General features: G+C 42.5%; 1 protein-coding gene across 1 annotated transcript in view; it reads left to right on the top strand.

The window, feature by feature from the left end:
* Positions 1-3680: 3680 nt before the first annotated feature.
* STARD7 (StAR related lipid transfer domain containing 7) overlaps positions 3681-17169 on the top strand; it is a 193604-nt gene continuing 180115 nt past the window's right edge. The window contains exon 1 of the mRNA XM_069214420.1: positions 3681-3804. The gene's annotated coding sequence lies outside the window, so the exon portion shown is untranslated. The remainder of the gene's footprint in view (positions 3805-17169) is intronic.

Here is a 17169-nt window from a genome sequence, read left to right on the forward strand (position 1 = left end):
TCCACCTTGATGCTTTCCTTAACTTGGTCAGACTGTCTGAAAATTTTGTTTTTGACAGGCATGCTGTCTCCTGTGTCCACATCATGGGTACACAGGTGTGTCTGACCAGGGCTTAGGGAAAAGAGCTCAGCAAACTGCTGCAGGACTTTCCTACAGTCAGATTGCTGTTGGCTAGAGAGGGTGTCTGAATAGATCACTCCATCCATTGAGCCATCCTTAGGGTTTGATGAGAGGAGATCAGGGAGAGGTTCACTCTCAGCTTCCTGGTCCTCATCTGTTACCATCAACAGATTCACATCAGCCCTATCATGGAAGAGTTTTAGGCGGTTCACATGGATCACCCTCTTGGGGCTCCTGCTAGTGCCTAGGTCCACCAGGTAGGTGACCTGACTCTTCTTCTTTAGTACTGGGTAAGGGCCACTCCATCTGTCCTGAAGTGCCCTGGGAGCCACAGGCTCCAAACCCCAGACTTTCTGCCCTGGTTGAAATTCAACCATTGCAGCCTTTTGGTCATACCAAAACTTCTGGAGCTGTTGGCTGGCCTCAAGGTTTTTACTTGGCTTTTCCATGTACTCTGCCATCCTTGAACGAAGGCCAAGCACATAGTCCACTATGTCTTGTTTAGGCTCATGAAGAGGTCTCTCCCAGCCTTCTTTAACAAGAGCTAATGGTCCCCTTACAGGGTGGCCAAACAGAAGTTCAAAGGGTGAGAACCCTACTCCCTTCTGAGGCACCTCTCTGTAAGAGAAGAGCAGACATGGCAAGAGGACATCCTATCTCCTTTTGAGTTTTTCTGGGAGCCCCATGATCATGCCCTTTAATGTCTTGTTGAATCTCTCAACAAGGCCATTAGTTTGTGGATGATAGGGTGTAGTGAATTTATAAGTCACCCCACACTCATTCCACATGTGTTTCAGGTATGCTGACATGAAGTTGGTACCTCTGTCAGACACCACCTCCTTAGGGAAGCCCACTCTGATAAAGATACCAATGAGGGCCTTGGCTACTGCAGGGGCAGTATCCCGACCTAAGGGGAATAGCTTCAGGATACCTAGTAGCATGATCCACTACTACTAGGATGTACATATTTCCTGAGGCTGTGGGAGGTTCAAGTGGACCCACTATGTCCACACCCACTCTTTCAAAGGGGACCCCCGCCACTGGAAGTGGAATGAGGGGAACCTTTGGATGTCCACCTGTCTTACCACTGGCTTGACAGGTAGTACAGGAGACACAAAACTCCTTAACTTTCTGGGACATGTTGGGCCAGTAGATGTGGTTGACTAGCCTCTCCCACGTCTTGGTTTGTCCCAAATGCCCAGCAAGGGGAATATCATGGGCTAAGGTCAGAATAAACTCTCTGAACTCCTGAGGCACTACCACTCTCCTAGTGCACCAGGTGTGGGATCTCTTGCCTCAGTGTACAGGAGTCCATCTTCCCAATAGACCCTATGTGTTCCAGTTTCCTTGCCATTGGACTCTTCAGCAGCTTGCTGCATATGGCCTTCAAGAGAGGGACAGGTTTCTTGCCCCTTACACAACTGCTCCCTTGAGGGTCCCCCTGGGCCTAAGAGCTCAACCTGATAAGGTTCCAACTCCATAGGCTCAGTTCCCTCAGAAGGCAGAACTTCTTCCTGAGAAGAGAGGTTCTCTTTTTGGTGTTGTGTTGCAGCTGGTTTCCCAGCTGGCTTTCTTTTTCTCTTGGTAGGCTGGGCCTTTTTTCCAGACTCCAGCTCTACTTTTTCACCCTGTGCCTTGCACTTTGCCCTTGTCTTGACACACACCAGTTCAGGGATACCCAGCATGGCTGCATGGGTTTTCAGTTCTACCTCAGCCCATGCTGAGGACTCCAGGTCATTTCCAAGCAAACAGTCTACTGGGATATTTGAGGAGACCACCACCTGTTTCAGGCCATTGACCCCTCCCCACTCTAAAGTTACCATAGCCATGGGATGTACTTTAGTTTGATTGTCAGCATTGGTGACTGGATAAGTTTGTCCAGTCAGGTATTGACCAGGGGAAAACAGTTTCTCTGTCACCATAGTGACACTGGCACCTGCATCCCTCAGGCCTTCTACACTTGTCCCATTAATTAAGAGCTGCTGCCTGTATTTTTGCATGTTAGGAGGCCAGGCAGCCAGTGTGGCTAAATCCACCCCACCCTCAGAGACTAATGTAGCTTCAGTGTGACACCTGATTTGCTCTGGGCACACTGTTGATCCCACTTGGAGACTAGCCATTCCAGTATTAGCTGGAGTGGAGTTAGAAGTGGTAGTTTTCTTGGGACAGGCCTTGACTCCAGTTTGGTGTCCAGGCTGATTACAGCTACGACACCAGGCCTTTTTGGGATCAAAGTTTTTACCCTTGTACCCAAAATTGGTTTGTGAAGAGGGGAGTGCCATGTCGACTTACTCGTTTTGTCCTCACCAGCACACACAAGCTGGCAAGCAGTGCGTCTGTGCTGAGTGAGGGGTCGCCAGGGTGGCATAAGATATGCTGCAGCCCTTAGAGACCTTCCCTGGCATCAGGGCCCTTGGTACCAGGGGTACCAGTTACAAGGGACTTACCTGGATGCCAGGGTGTGCCAATTGTGAAAACAAAAGTACAGGTTAGGGAAAGAACACTGGTGCTGGGGCCTGGTTAGCAGGCCTCAGCACACTTTCAATTCAAAACATAGCATCAGCAAAGGCAAAAAGTCAGGGGGTAACCATGCCAAGGAGGCATTTCCTTACATCCCTCCTACCTTTATTTGCTTGGTGCATGAAGATGCAGGTTAATCAACATGTTTTTTCACATTTGGTCTAAATACTTTGTAAATGTAAATAATAATAAAACACACTTTTTAACTGACAACGTGCCTTCTTTTCTCCCTATTTCAAGTCCAAACTATATGATCGTGTACATTTATCGTAGCCCGCATTTCGCAAAGAATGGGCGATTTGTATAGGGTCATTTGAGAAGTCCCCAAGGCTATCCTGTCCCCCCCCCAGAAATGTATTGTCTCCTACGCCCCTGCTAAGAATACATAATCACCTCACTCTCATCTACTAGGTCCAACAACCATCTGCTTGAACTCATAATCCCGCCCTGACCCTCATTCATTTAATCGACCACACGGTAACTGTAACGAATGCACAGAATCGTTTCCTCGATGGCATAAAACTAATCAGAATAAAAAGGGACGAGCCACTGATTTGGAACAGAAGAACCTCATACCCGCGTAAAGCGCTTCAACAACTCATAAGGAACAGTAAGCAGTATATAAATGCAATAGAAAACTTCCAGCCCTGCTAGCTCAAACCCTTGGCTAAAGAACAGACACCGACACTTCAGAGTCTCTCGGAAGCCTAAATATTACTGCCCTAAACTATTTTCAACCCCTTCTACACTGACAGGTTTACCTATCCAAAGACCCTTTTTCAAGTCTTACACACGTTAGAACAGGTGCATGTTAACGCTTATAAAGTTGTGCGCATGCTCTTTAGGAAAGCTAGAGCAACATAGCGGACAACAGGCAGCTGGGCAATCGCTTCCGGGAGACCTGAAAAGAATATTCCTGGGCAAGAGGGACGGATTACACTTTATTTTCCGGGTTGGAAACAAACATTTCCGGAGCGGACACTTTTAGCAAACCAATCACAGACATTTTAGGGTCGAGCTTCTCCAAGCTCCTCCCTGTATCGTTGTGTCGCCTGTCAGTCAGAACTAACTAGGTTTCCTATTGCTTCTCCTTGTGAAGGCTTTTTGAAGTCGCTTGAAGATTATAGCAGCGGTCCTTGGATGTTAAAGGTCGGGAGGAGGGAGGTAAGGCCTGTGTTCGATTGCTTAATAAAGGGCTACCAGAGTTTTGGCGGTGAGGCGGCAGTGTGCTGTCAGTAGGTGGAGGTGGATTACATCAAGACTCGTGACAAATGGGACGGGGGCTGGGAGAGTGTCAAGACGCGAGGAACACTTTGGGGACTTTGCATGGTGTTTTAAAAAAAACATCATTTTACATGTCTTTTCTGGTACCTATGTATTGGTTAGCACTGTAAAATGAAACAATGAACTTTTAAGGTTTAACGGCGAGTAATCCCTGCATGTTACAAGCAGGTGACAGAAGCATCTTCTTGTTGGTGTAGAGTTTAGCGGTCACTCAAGGGGAAAGGATTAAGGTCGGAGTGATAATCCTGCTTTAAGACCTGTAATGTTTACCAGGAAATATAAGGTTACGTGGACGTGGTGGTACGGGTAATACAACTACGACGGACGGCGTGCATGGATAAGGTTTAATAAAGTGTACCTGTAATTCAAAACGTTAATTCCCACTGAACCAGTAATTCAGAAAACAATGCACGATTTTTAAAACTTTGAAACTACGAGCTGTTCTCGTTTTCAGAACACAGTGCACTGCTCCCTGAACTGCACACATTGAAATCGATCTTGCATACATATTACCTCTCTTCTTCTGACGCCGCTTTCTTGTTTGCGAAAATAGTGTCTCCCAAAATGCTAATTCGAGTAATCTGTGCAGTAGTGCAAGCTTCAGGGAGCCTCCTAATTCCTACAAAATTCACACAGTTAGCGGTCGAAGAACATTTAAACATGTTTGGGAACTGGGATGCTGCATGCAGTAGGGGCGGGGTCAGTGAGCGTGGGGCAGGGTCAAAGGTGTGGCTAAAAAAACAACAATATTCTGTGTTATTTTTTATCTTTTACCGTCAGGTGGCTCCATATAAAATAACGCGCAGCTTAAATGACAAAAAAAAGGTTGTTACTCATTCGGAAATGCACTATGATACATTATGAAACCTCTCTGTTAATACTACGAGGTCCCACCCTGTGACAGAAAGTACTGAGAATATGCAAGTCATTGTTTTAAGCTTGCATTGCACACGGTGTAAGATAGACTACTACAAAATACGCAAAAAGGTTTAAGATAAAATGGTACTTCCAACATAAAGATTTTAGTAATACCCAGACTGTATGTATTTCAATATTTTTTTACATTACTCTCCCTTGAACACCTCAGTAAATTCTATATAAATACATTTACAAATAAAAGCACACACTTGACAGCTCAGTTATTAACTCTTTGCACTACCACTCAAGAACAATAAATATTTGTCACCACGAAGCTTCAAGTGATTCAGTCAATTAAAGCTAGTACCGACACCCAAGCATCCTTCATTACCTTTTACAAGCAGTTCAAGTGTATTGATACGGTTAGTTAAAACCATCGCAAATTCAGACATACATAAATACTTAGCATACTCACTATATTAAATAGAAACTCATAAAAACATATATTACTTGTTTAAAACGAAATCTTGTCATGGTATTATTTGTGCATGACTAAAACCTACTCCACTGATTTCTACCTTACTCTTGATTTTAAATTTAGGATTTTCTTAATCCCATGTTAAGACTACGTTGCGTCCTGGTTGCTAAAAGTGAGGCTCAGGGAATATCCGAAAGTAGTTAACACTAGGTTATACCTGTGACTTATTTCTGGCTGGAGATAACCATTTGGGAGCTTTTCTAACATAAATTGGTAAACCATGCACTCTCGGCTTGCTAGACTTTATTCTCTAATTCTTTCTGGGCCTGTACCATGAATTTGGTCCCTCGACAAGAAAACGGAATTGAGAGACTACTAAGCTAACTGATGACGGCTGGCCTACACAAGCGTACATTCAATGTCCTATAGATGTTTTTCTGATACAATGTCCTGAGGCCTGGCAAAGCCGGGCACACGCAAAAGATGTGTTCTAATGACTCCTGTCTGTACCCACACAGTTTACAGAAATGTGTCGGATCTTGCTGTCTGTATGAAGGGACCATGTCTTTAATTTCCATAAGCTTAAATCGAAAAAGCATGAACTGATGTTTCAGCGACTGGTTTAAGGATGATGCTAAATATTCCTGGGCCTGTAATGTTTTGTATGATATTATTACAGTCCAGGTATGCTGTCTTCTTGCCAGTTTATGTTTGTCAGAAATTAAAGATTTCATCTTAGTGACAGCATTTGCCTTCCAATAAAACTCAGCTTTGTCCAGGTTCCGCTCCCAAACTTCTATCAAATCTAGCGCTTTAATACAGTTGTTTAAATGATGACCCCAGGTGCCTTTATCATTTTTACGCTGTTGCTCCTCGATTTCCATCCAACATAGGCTATTTAAGGTACCACTCTCTGCTGCACGCATTTTCCAGCATAACTTGGTGAAGGCACATTTACTCTGAAATTCATAGTTTTTCAGACCCAATTCTAGGCGGTCCTGGGCTGGAGATGCTGGTCGTGGTATCTGGAAAAAACTTTTTGTAAGCCTTTGTTTGGACTTGGTTGGAAAAAAAACAAAAAACTGCCTCCTTCCCCAGCATGATTTCGGCTCCATATCTGACTGTGGGCATTGGCTGTGCTGCCATGACAGAAAGCAAGTGAGTGTGCGACAGGCAGCTTAATTTTTGTTTCAGTACTTGGAAGCCGTAGGTCAATGAGATGGCTTTAGCTTGAGCAACAGCCAGCTGTGGCTTGAAAGTCAAGAGGAGATCCATAGTAAATCCCAAATATTCGTATGTGGGGGCAGCCTTCACCCGGGTTCCATTTATGAACCATGAAGCAGATTTAAATTTCTTATCGACTAGGCAAACAACCTTATTTTACTCAAGTTCAGTTCCAGACCTTCCATTGTTATGTATATATAAAGAGCATCAATGGTATGCTGTAATCCAACAGGTGTTTGGCTGATTAAAACTATGTTGTCTGCATACTGTAGCCATGCTATTCATTTCCTAGCCAATACTGGCGGTGACTATTTACAGGTGCAAGAGCCTTGGCTAGATCTGCAGCGTATAAATTGAACAACATTGGAGCTAATACACACCCTTGTTTAAATTCTTTTGCTGTTGATATTTTGTTGGTGAGGTGGCCACCCTCTCCGATTTTTACTTGCACCCAAGTGCCTCTATACAAGTCCATCATTGCATTTCGAAGGCTGCAGGGTAAGCCCCAACCTTTCAGTTTCTCCCATAACGGTTTCTTGGTACACAAAAGCTGCCTTTAGGTCAATAAAGCACACAAATAGCCTTTTCTTCTTAAGCCTGACTTTATTTCCCAGCAGAGCCAGGACTGCCAGTTTGGTAGAGTCTCTCATACCAGCTCTGAAGCCTGTCTGACATTGTGGAATTAGATGTCTGTCATGGATCCATTATGCTAGTTGTTGCAGGAGACAGTACGCATAGAGATTTGCTTCCACGTCTATCAACGCCATTAGCCTGCAATTTGAAGGGATTGCAGGCTTTCTAGTTTTGTATACTGGGTGAATAATACTGCCTTTCCATACGTCTGGTACCCCTATGGTGCCCTGGAGGTCATTAAAAAGCAGCTCCAGATAATGAGCCCAGAATGGAGGGTCTCCTCTAAAAAGGGCATTCAGGATCCATTTCAGGCCAGCTGCCACTTCCATTTTTAGTTTCTTGATAAGGCTTGTCAGCATTTCGATGTCTATGTTCATTAGAGCGTGATTTTGTTCTTTATCCTTTGGAGATAAATCAGATTGCATTGTCACTCTAAAGCCAAAGTTTATCTTACATAAATCGTTAGCTGCCTGAGTGGCTTCCTCCTTCATGTGGTGCTCTGGGAGTGGGAACATAGTTTGTATGTGGGCTTCCTATGTGGCCGCATCAATGCCTGCATTCGTATGTTGATTTTTTTTCCCCCTGATTTAGTTCATTTATCAGTTCCCAGAACTTTTTGTTATTTTTCTGTTTGTTGGACATGAGAAGCTTGGTCCACAAATCCTAATGATATCTCTGTTGTGCCATCCAACAATTTTTCTTGTATTTGACTATTAATTCAGAAAGGTTTGTATTCCCCGTGTATGTCCTTTTAGGATTTTGTTTTTGATTCTCTAGAGACTTGATTTTTCTGATTATGCAGTGTTTTGTTATACCATGGCTTTCTGCTCTGCCATTCTTAACTTAACTTTGTAGCCGAAATTGGGAGACGTTTTTTGATGGTAAATTTATTTATTAAGGAATCACACAAGTGCAACCAAGCAGCTACCCGTTCTCCTGGAAGGTGATCTTCTTGTTCCTGCGTTCTTAATGTTTCTTTGAGCTCTTCCGATGTACCTGCACTGCGGTACACTTCTTCCATTACTTTGTCAAGGCCTGACCCCTTCCATTTCAATTTTTTTGTATCATAAGTCACTGGGGCTGAAATTATGATATTGGCGGAGGGGAGCTGATTCCATTCGTTCCATATCTTAATGAGTTGTGGGAAGTGATTGCTCTCTATGCGTAGTGGGATCCTATATGATAAGACCAATGGCAGTGCGTTTTCATTTATTAATGAGAAGTCCATATTGGATTTGTTTGTACCACTTGAGAAGGTTACTTGTGCGGATGAAGCATCCTCGGGAGAGGCATCAGGCAGCGCAAACCCAAGTTTTCAAGCTTAGTATTCGCATATGTTCCATTGAGGGGTATTGTGCTGCCCTTTCTCAAATCAAGGTTAAAATCGCCGGACACAATGAGGGTTGCGTCCTTATTTTGCTTCTGCATCATTTTTAAAATGTTGTTCCATGTTTCCATATTCTCACTATTTTGAGTTTTATTAGGGTGAATATATACGTGGATCAATAGTAAGGTTCTGTTATTGTCTGATGACGCCCGGTGTTCCAACTTTATTGGTAGCAGCCAATCGATTCCCAGGTCAGTCTGTTTAATCACCCAATTGATTTTCATAGAGCAATAGGTTCTGAGGCCCCCTTGGGGTGTCCTTGTTTTTGAGGATGTTTTGCAGAAACGTCTGTCCCAGTATATCCAGTAATTTGTATTGGCTCAATGCACCATGTTTCTTGCAACATGATGATTTCAAACTTCTGTAGGAAACTCATAGCTGCCTTGTCGGTAACCTGATTTTTCAGACCATGAGTGTTCCAGGAGCATATGTGGATGTTTTCTATTTTTTCATCAGGACCAATTGTGATTATTGCAGTTTAAATTTTGCCTTCCAGCCTGTTTGACTGTTAAGGGCGTGCCAATAAAGACCTGTTGGTAAATGCTGTGATGAAGCAAGCTTTGGTACTTTACTATTGTTAAGTGCTCCCGACTACCTGGGGAGGTTTCTACTCCCACAGCCCCTTTTAAAATTGAACCGCCCATCTTTTGTTGCGGTAACAGAACATTGGGGAATCGGAAAAGTTCTAATTTTTGCAAGACGATGCCCCATGCGCTGAACATGTCATGATGTACTAAGATTTGGTCAGTTATAGCAGATGTGGCCCAGAATGTCAGCATTGCCTCTTTCTTTGTTATTTGGGTGTGGAATGAACTCAACAGTCATCAGTTCTGTTGTTGAGATATGAGCCAGGGGGTGAATCGCATTCATTAGCTTCAGTATGGTGCCTCTGTTTAGAATGTCAAATGCCCCCTTCGATTCATAGCAAGGGATTAGAAGTAAATTGTTGTCTTCTGAAGCCATCTTCTCATGCGGTGTCTGATGTCCTGGAATTCTTTTTTGTGCTGCGCTGTTTGTGCAATCGTCTGACCAAGGATAGTAGCCGTGATCTAAGGTCTATTTTTGTTTCCTACAGATTGGTTTATTACGATCATGTTGTATTCAGCACTTGCACATTGAGGGTTATGTTCCCAGAGTTTGGCGGTTTCCAACCTGTCACTAACCTGCTGAGCTCCCTGTTCTAACCACTGGTAGGTAATTGTTCTTTTTCCCTGTGGTTTCTTTAAGCGCATCTCACCATGCAAGAGGTTAACGCCCCGCTTGTTGCTGGAAAGATGGGTTTTAGGAGACTGCTGCTGTGATGTTAATTGATTACCTGGAGCACTTATTTCACGCGTGGGGTTGTCCTTGCTAGCCGGCTGTTCTTCCCTCATCTGACTAGATTTGGCCCTGCTGCTGTCTTGTCACTTACCTATTCTACCTGATTTCTTACTCTGCAAGCCGTTAAATTTAGTGAATGATTTCCATATATTATGTTGCTGGACCCCCATAGATTTTTTCCGTGCTTTCCTTTGTCATTTCTTTTCCCTTTCGTGAGTGAGGTTTTCTCCACTATCGAATTGTTGCAAACTAATTCCTTTGATCCGCCCATGGAGGAGCCTGTTTCTTGTGTGCTAGGGTGTGATCTACCCACTAAGTTACTCTGAGACCTTTCCTGTCCAGATAAGTAATTTTCTGTGAAATTATTGCATTCATGTGGGGGATCCTCCATGATTTGTGTGCTTTTCTTATTCGCTAGGTTTTTGAGGGCCTTCTCGCCACTACAACTAAAATGATCTTGAGATCTAAGGGTCTGGACTTTTACCTTTCAAAATGTTGGTTAAGATTTCCTGGTTTCTTTCTGAGCTGTCGCCTGTAGTGGTGCACTGACATGTCACCTGCTGAGTATGAGTGGGTTTGAGCCCTCTTTATCAGATAGTTCAAATTTTGAAGCTTGTTATCGATGCCCACGATGTGAATGGCCAGGATATCAAGTAAGTCTACCTGAGTGTCTTGCTTGTCTGCTTGAAATTGGATAGCTGCTGACATCACATCCATTGTTGATAGCAAGGCCTTCCACGAGTCTCCAGATGTTGATGGTTTTACATTTGATTTAACCCCCTTTACATGGTCCAATGGGGCATCAGTTTCCTGTTGTTGCTCCGTTGCCGTGACAACTGAAGTTGCATGCGTGTCAGGTGTTGTTGTGGTTATTATTTTGCAAAGTGAGCAGTCTTTCCTTGGTGAGCTTGTGCTGCAGATGGATCTCAATTTTGCTCTATTATTTACGATCTGATTGCCTTGAGGGATTTCTGAGTAATTATCTGCAAGATCTATCAGCTGAAGTTCCTCTATTATAATACAGTCAGTGTCGCTCTCTGACCCCTGGTGCCTTTTCCTGGCACATAAGTGCAACTACAGTAGAGCAACAGAACAGGGGGACTGGGGTGGGCCGAATAGCCGAGGGCCGAGTGCTCAATGGGAAGTTCACAGCGGGTGGGGAAGAACACAAATGGGGAGAGCAGAGACTATGCTCCCCCTCGCCCCCCACCTCGCTCCTTATTGTAGCGCTTACTGATGCTTCACCAGCTCCCCTTGCTCTTTTCCTGCTGCTGCGTGTCACGGGGCGCCGGGCCTCCTGTCGCGGCTATCGAGGATCGCAGCAATCGTGACCCGCGTCCTCACGCTCTCATGTCTCAGTGAGAGCCACCCGGCACAGGCGTGTGTTGCGTCTTCGTCCGTTCTCCAGAACCACTGACATGCTAGCATTACCCTTTACATTTGCAGATTAGCTGGTAGAGCACATTTGCATTTCTTTCAGGCAAGCAGGAGCCTTGGCAGAAGGGCTTGTTTAGCTCTCTACCAGGCTTCGGTTTCAATAGCATAGGAGACTCACTGAATGACACTTCAGCTGAAGCACTTAAACTACCAAAATTAACCACTGCTCTCAGAAGTAATTACCCAATTATTTTGCTTCGCTGTGTGCTATGCTTGCCTCCCAGACACTGGTCGAAGGAAAAGTGACCTTATTGCTAGAGTCAGCAGGCCCCTTTATCACCTCCTACTCAAAGATCACATGTTCATAAAGTTGTTTGGCTTACACATTCCTTTATCACATTAAATGCTTATCCAGGGGAGCACCACTTAATGTTACACACTCAGACTATCTCAACTATTTCTCAGTTCTGGTGTACCATCAAGGAGAATGCCTAATGATTGGATCACTAACAGGTAACTTCCATTCCTCCAAGTTTACCTTTCTCAACCAGTTCCTTCTGTTGTGGGGATCCTCTTCATAAATACACACACCGTCTACCAAAGCACAGCAGACATTTATTTTAGCACCTTCAGAAGACAGCTTAAAACCTTCTTCCCAACTTTAATTATCTTCATGAGATTTTGTCATTAAGAGCATTAGGCCTTCCTTGTGACTAACTTGTATTCATGGAATCTTAACAATTCCGTTGGAGCTTCCTAACATCTAGTTTGCTTACATAGAAGACCAGTGGAACTTAAAGTACCAAATAATGTCATCTTCCTCGATTCTTGGCCCAAAGTAGCTGTAGCATATGCTTAATAATGCTTGCCATTCAAATTGTTTGGCCTTAAGTACCCAGCATGGTTACACGTAGAGTGATGGCACAAGGAAGCATTGTAAGACTAACCGCCACCTCATGTTTAGCATACAGTAACTGTATTTCAAAATACAATTTTGACACTTCATATGTTTATAGTCCTAACTTCCTGCCACACGTACAGTACTTTATTGCCCTGCTGTATCTTGTTCTCCCACAAAACTGCAAATAAATAAAAGTGGCTCCCAGCCTGAAAATCCTCTTCAGCCTGAAACATTTACCTTTGGTGTACATGATAGGTGTTGGTAGTCCTGTTGCTTCTCAAGTGTTTTTTTTTTCTTCTATTGGCCCTCCAAATTGTGATCTCACAAGGTAATTTTTAAAGTTCTTATTAATTTTAAATGCTTAGATAAGCCTTTCTTGAATTCAGGTTATGCCTCAATAGTGTGTCAATTTTAACCACAATCCTCTTTAATTCAGAGGCTACATAGATGTCGTTCCTTTACTGAATGTGACCAAGCTCTTGCAGGTACTTATTTTATATACTTTGATAAGTGATCCTAACACATATATTAATTGCAATACTAGAAATTTGGTGTACATGAGCACTTTTTCCTGACATTTGGCATATGCTGTTAAAACTAACCATCTATAACGCAACTGCTTTTGGAACCAACTGAGAACCTGGGTCTGGACAACGGTCACCCTCAAAGTTATGAGGCTCTATTGTGGATCAACAGTGGAAGTTAAAGCTTGAACTAGTGTACCACATACAAAATCTTGCTTTCTGTAGATATAGTGGTTGGATAAATACGTTTACTGAAGAAGTTGATGTAAAGCCCAGGATCTTCTGGTCTGTGCTGCGACAATATGATCTGATTAAATTGGGGAGCGTCTACACATTTCGCCCTGCACAGCGCTCAGAATAGCGTACACACATTTTGCCCTGCACATCGTTCTGCATTGCTTTTACAGTTTTGGTTCTAAGATTACCCACAGTTTTTAATGTAAGTTGTTTTTTTTTTTTTTTTTTTTTTTTTTTTTCTGAAATGAGGGGTGGCACATTTACAAAAAACTTTCAAGCTTGTATCCGTAAATGCCAATAGTCTCAATCCCCCCAATAGAAGAATCAAGTTGTGGCAGCTTATAGGGTTGATATATTAGCACTTCAGGAAACCAATTACTATTGTAGAAAGGGTTTACTAGATGTCATTGCCTTGCGCATTTGCTACCACACACTGCACCAGTTACCCGTCAGATGTGGATCAGAGCTTTGATACGTCACATTCTGTGACATTACAGGTTCTGGGATATGAACAGAGAAAAACGAATAAGGATAATAAGAAAAGGAAAGGAAAAATGAATTTGTGATTTATGACAAGTTGTTTGACGATGTGCAACTGCAGGAGAACTGTGAGGACAATGTTAAATTTCTCAGAGGTGTAAAAAAATAAAAATAAAATAAAAATAGAGCATGAGACAGTTTCTAAATATTTTGGAACAGGAGTAGTCCAATCTACTGTGTGAACTGTTATGAATATGATTTTAGACTTTACGCACTAGCCTTGAGGAAGTGGCTCATTACTGCAAAATACATGTTGTCTGTGGCTGTACCGATCAAGAGGGCTGTTTATATGGACCGAATTGGATCTAATAAGGCATGGAGACAAGTTTGACTTTTTAGGGTTGCCAGCGTTGGGATGTATTAAGGATTACTTATAAAATTTTGTTTTTTATGTAGTTAAATTGTAATGAAAAGGATTTTTATATAAAACTATGTAATACAAATATTGAAGGAGTAATATGTGGAATACTATGTAAGTTTCCTAAAACTATATAATTTTAATGATTGCTCCTTATGAATGTATATATTGTGCTTCAAGAAACACTTGCGAAAGCAAGGTGTGCGCCTGTTAAAACACAAGGCTTGTCTTAAAGCTTTTCACTCGTCAGTGCATAAAGAATCTAGGGGGGTTATCTGTTTTTTTCCTCCACACATCTCTGGATTTCAACCCTAACACTCGGAAGTCGGATAAAGAGGGCAGATTCCTTATGTTGTCTGGACAAATAAAGTAGTGACACTTTACACTCCTAATATTGCACAAAACATGTTCCTTCATTTGTTGCCAAACACTGTAAGGGGCTCTGCAAAGGGAGCCCTATTGATGTACGATTTTTAATGCGTAGTGGTATGCAAGTTCTAAAAGATCTAATGCAAATAGCCCAAATGCAGGGATGCTTTCTAAATCCTGCAAACAAACTTTGAAATACTTGAGATTGGGAGACTCCTAGGGAGAACGCAATACAGACCAAAGAGATTATATTTGTTCCTCACACGTTCATGGATCCTGTTCTAGGATTGACTTTGCACTGTTAAGAAACATATTGGTGTAAAAAGTGGCTGAAGTCTAGATACACACAAGGATTTCAGATTATAGCCTCATAGAACCATCCATCACTTGGGATGGGAGGAGAATGACACAGGAATGGTGGATATTTCATCCCTTCTTACTTAAAGATACAATACCTGTCGAAGTAAAAATAAATAAATACTAGAATAGAAGGGGGTTGGGAGCACCTTGCATCACATCCCAGCACAGTTTTTAAAGCCAATGTTTAGGGAATATAATGTTGTTAACTGGGATCAAGCTCTCAACCTGTTGGTAGATATGAGATTCTTGTATGTTTCATGCTTTAGGCCGATTTTTAAATGATATTAATGGGGCTCACTGAAACCTTGGAAGGGGTGAGAGAGCCGGTATACGATGTTTAACTAATCAAAGGTAATTTTACAAGGTTCAAATTGTTTTTAATGACTATCTGGTAAAGAATATGCAGGTTGTTTCTAATATGTACTTAGGATTAGGAAGGCTTGTTCCCCCAAGAAATTTAATTAGTTGCATCTTTGGGTATTGCGAGGGTTGCTGTTGTACTGTATAATGCTTTCCTGTATGTTATATTAGAATCACAAGATGACACTTCTATTTTTATATATGGAGTTTTCAGCAATAATTTGATTGTGATTTTAATTGACTTGTGCTATATTTTAGGGCTACAGCCAAATAAAGTTTGTTTTGAAACGAAAAACCATTTCCCCTGCAAATAACCCTTACTCTTTGCAGGCTTTACACAGTTATATTTGAGTCACTGAATTAGTTTTCTGAATCGCATATTTATTTCCTGTGTGCTGGAGATGTGTTGTATTTTTCCTAATTTTCCGCTTTTCTTCTTTTATCACCCCTGTTGGTTTTCTGTTAATCATCTGTGGTTGTGGAGCCTGCTGATGTTAGCTGTAAGGAAATGATGGAAACACATTGTTGTGTAGCCATTTTAGCTATAGTTTTAGACACATTATTTTAGCAAACCAGGCCTGCTGCTGTGCAGTTTGACCTAGAAATGTTTTATTCTAGCCTCGTTATATTATTTTAATAATAGCCACATTTGCGGGCTTGTTGTATTTTCTCTATCTAGCTAGCTGTTCTTTGCCTAGGTCAGCAGTGCTTTCTTAAACAAGACATTTCTTTCACTCTGTGCTTTTCTCAAGGATGCAGTAAGATAGGTTGCCGGCAAAAGTGGTACGCTTTGTTTCCAGTGTTCACAGAAATATACACACTCTTACGTGGGGATCCTTTCTTGGAACAGGAGTCTAGTTATTATAAAAACACTACTTTGACCCATGTACTTTAGAGGGAGAGTCCAGACAGATGACCACGACTGTGTGTTGATTGCTGAGTGCTTCGCTGCAGCTGCTTATGTAGACTACAGGCTTCTTGCTCAGGTATGAGGGATGATGTCTTCCCAGGGGGAACCTGAAGGGCAGATATAGAGCTCAACATACTGTGCTCTAGCGTAGCCTAAGTAGGAACTATCCTTCACAATCTTAGTGACACAAGGGTAGTTTTATTTTTGTGTTTTACTCTTTGTCACAATTGTAATCTTGTTGTGCTTCATCGTCCTAGTTATCGCAGTACATGCTTTATTATCTAAAATGCAGTTGCTTCAATAAAGCCTTATTGAACTGTACTCTGGCTCTGATTGTCCTTGCGTATGTGAGACTAATGTAACTGAGAGAAACGGATGAGATCTGAGTGACCACGATATCCCTGAGGAGTCATTTATGTCATGCGCCTGGTTGCCCAATCATCCCTGCTCTTGAGTGGAGATGAGGCACTGCTAGTTAGCTGGAACAAACCCGGATTAGGAGGACGGTGTCACATGGTGCGGGATCAGACTCAGTCCCCTGTAATAGAAATGATTCTGTCACCCGAATTCTGTCTTCTTATTAAGATAATGAGAACCTATGTGACATGGCGACTCCAATGTTTGGTCAGGCACTAATTTTCAGGGCCTCAGTACTATTTACGGGGAAGTCCGTGGTATTGAGGATTTTCCTCCTCAGCTAAGTAGGGAGTACCTAACTAATGCTGTCGGTTGTTCAAGCTTGAACCCTAAAAGGATAATCCCCCGTTTGGTGTGCTTATCTCTGAACAAAATTTACCATTCATCATGGTGAACCCACAATGGGTAGCAATTGCAGTCAATATGCAACCACCCCTTACCACACATTTATTGGCACATGGTTTAACGGCCCTAACATGTTTTTTGTTGAGGCTCATCCAGCCTATAGAACAGACATTTTCTATTCTTGGGTCACATTTCCAGCAGCTGTTGGGAACACAAATACATTTCATCACTATACACCTGCAAACATACCTGCACAATGTAGAGCATATGCATATCTAGAAATACCTCTATCTCATCAAGAACATAATAATTGGCTTGATGGCACCCTACCACATACAATTCTACACGTAAGGTTAGGTCCTCTAAGTAATGATGGTCCTACCTGGTCTTTATCGGTCACATTTACACCACACCTGATGCAGCAGCCTTGACAGTAGCTGAAGTTTGCCACGTATATGCTGAACTTACGGAAATATATATACGATTAGTACAGTTTGTAATGCAAACATTAAGTACAAACCCAGCGCGTGCTGCCCCGGCGCAACCACAAGCAGTAACGGCAGGCATTAATCCTGCAACTATACATTCGATCATGGGTAAGGTATCTGCCAAACGAGAAGAGATTCAGTTTTGGCTAGCTCAAAAAG

This window comes from Pleurodeles waltl, chromosome 11, assembly GCF_031143425.1.
Source record: "Pleurodeles waltl isolate 20211129_DDA chromosome 11, aPleWal1.hap1.20221129, whole genome shotgun sequence".
Lineage (NCBI taxonomy): Eukaryota > Metazoa > Chordata > Amphibia > Caudata > Salamandridae > Pleurodeles > Pleurodeles waltl.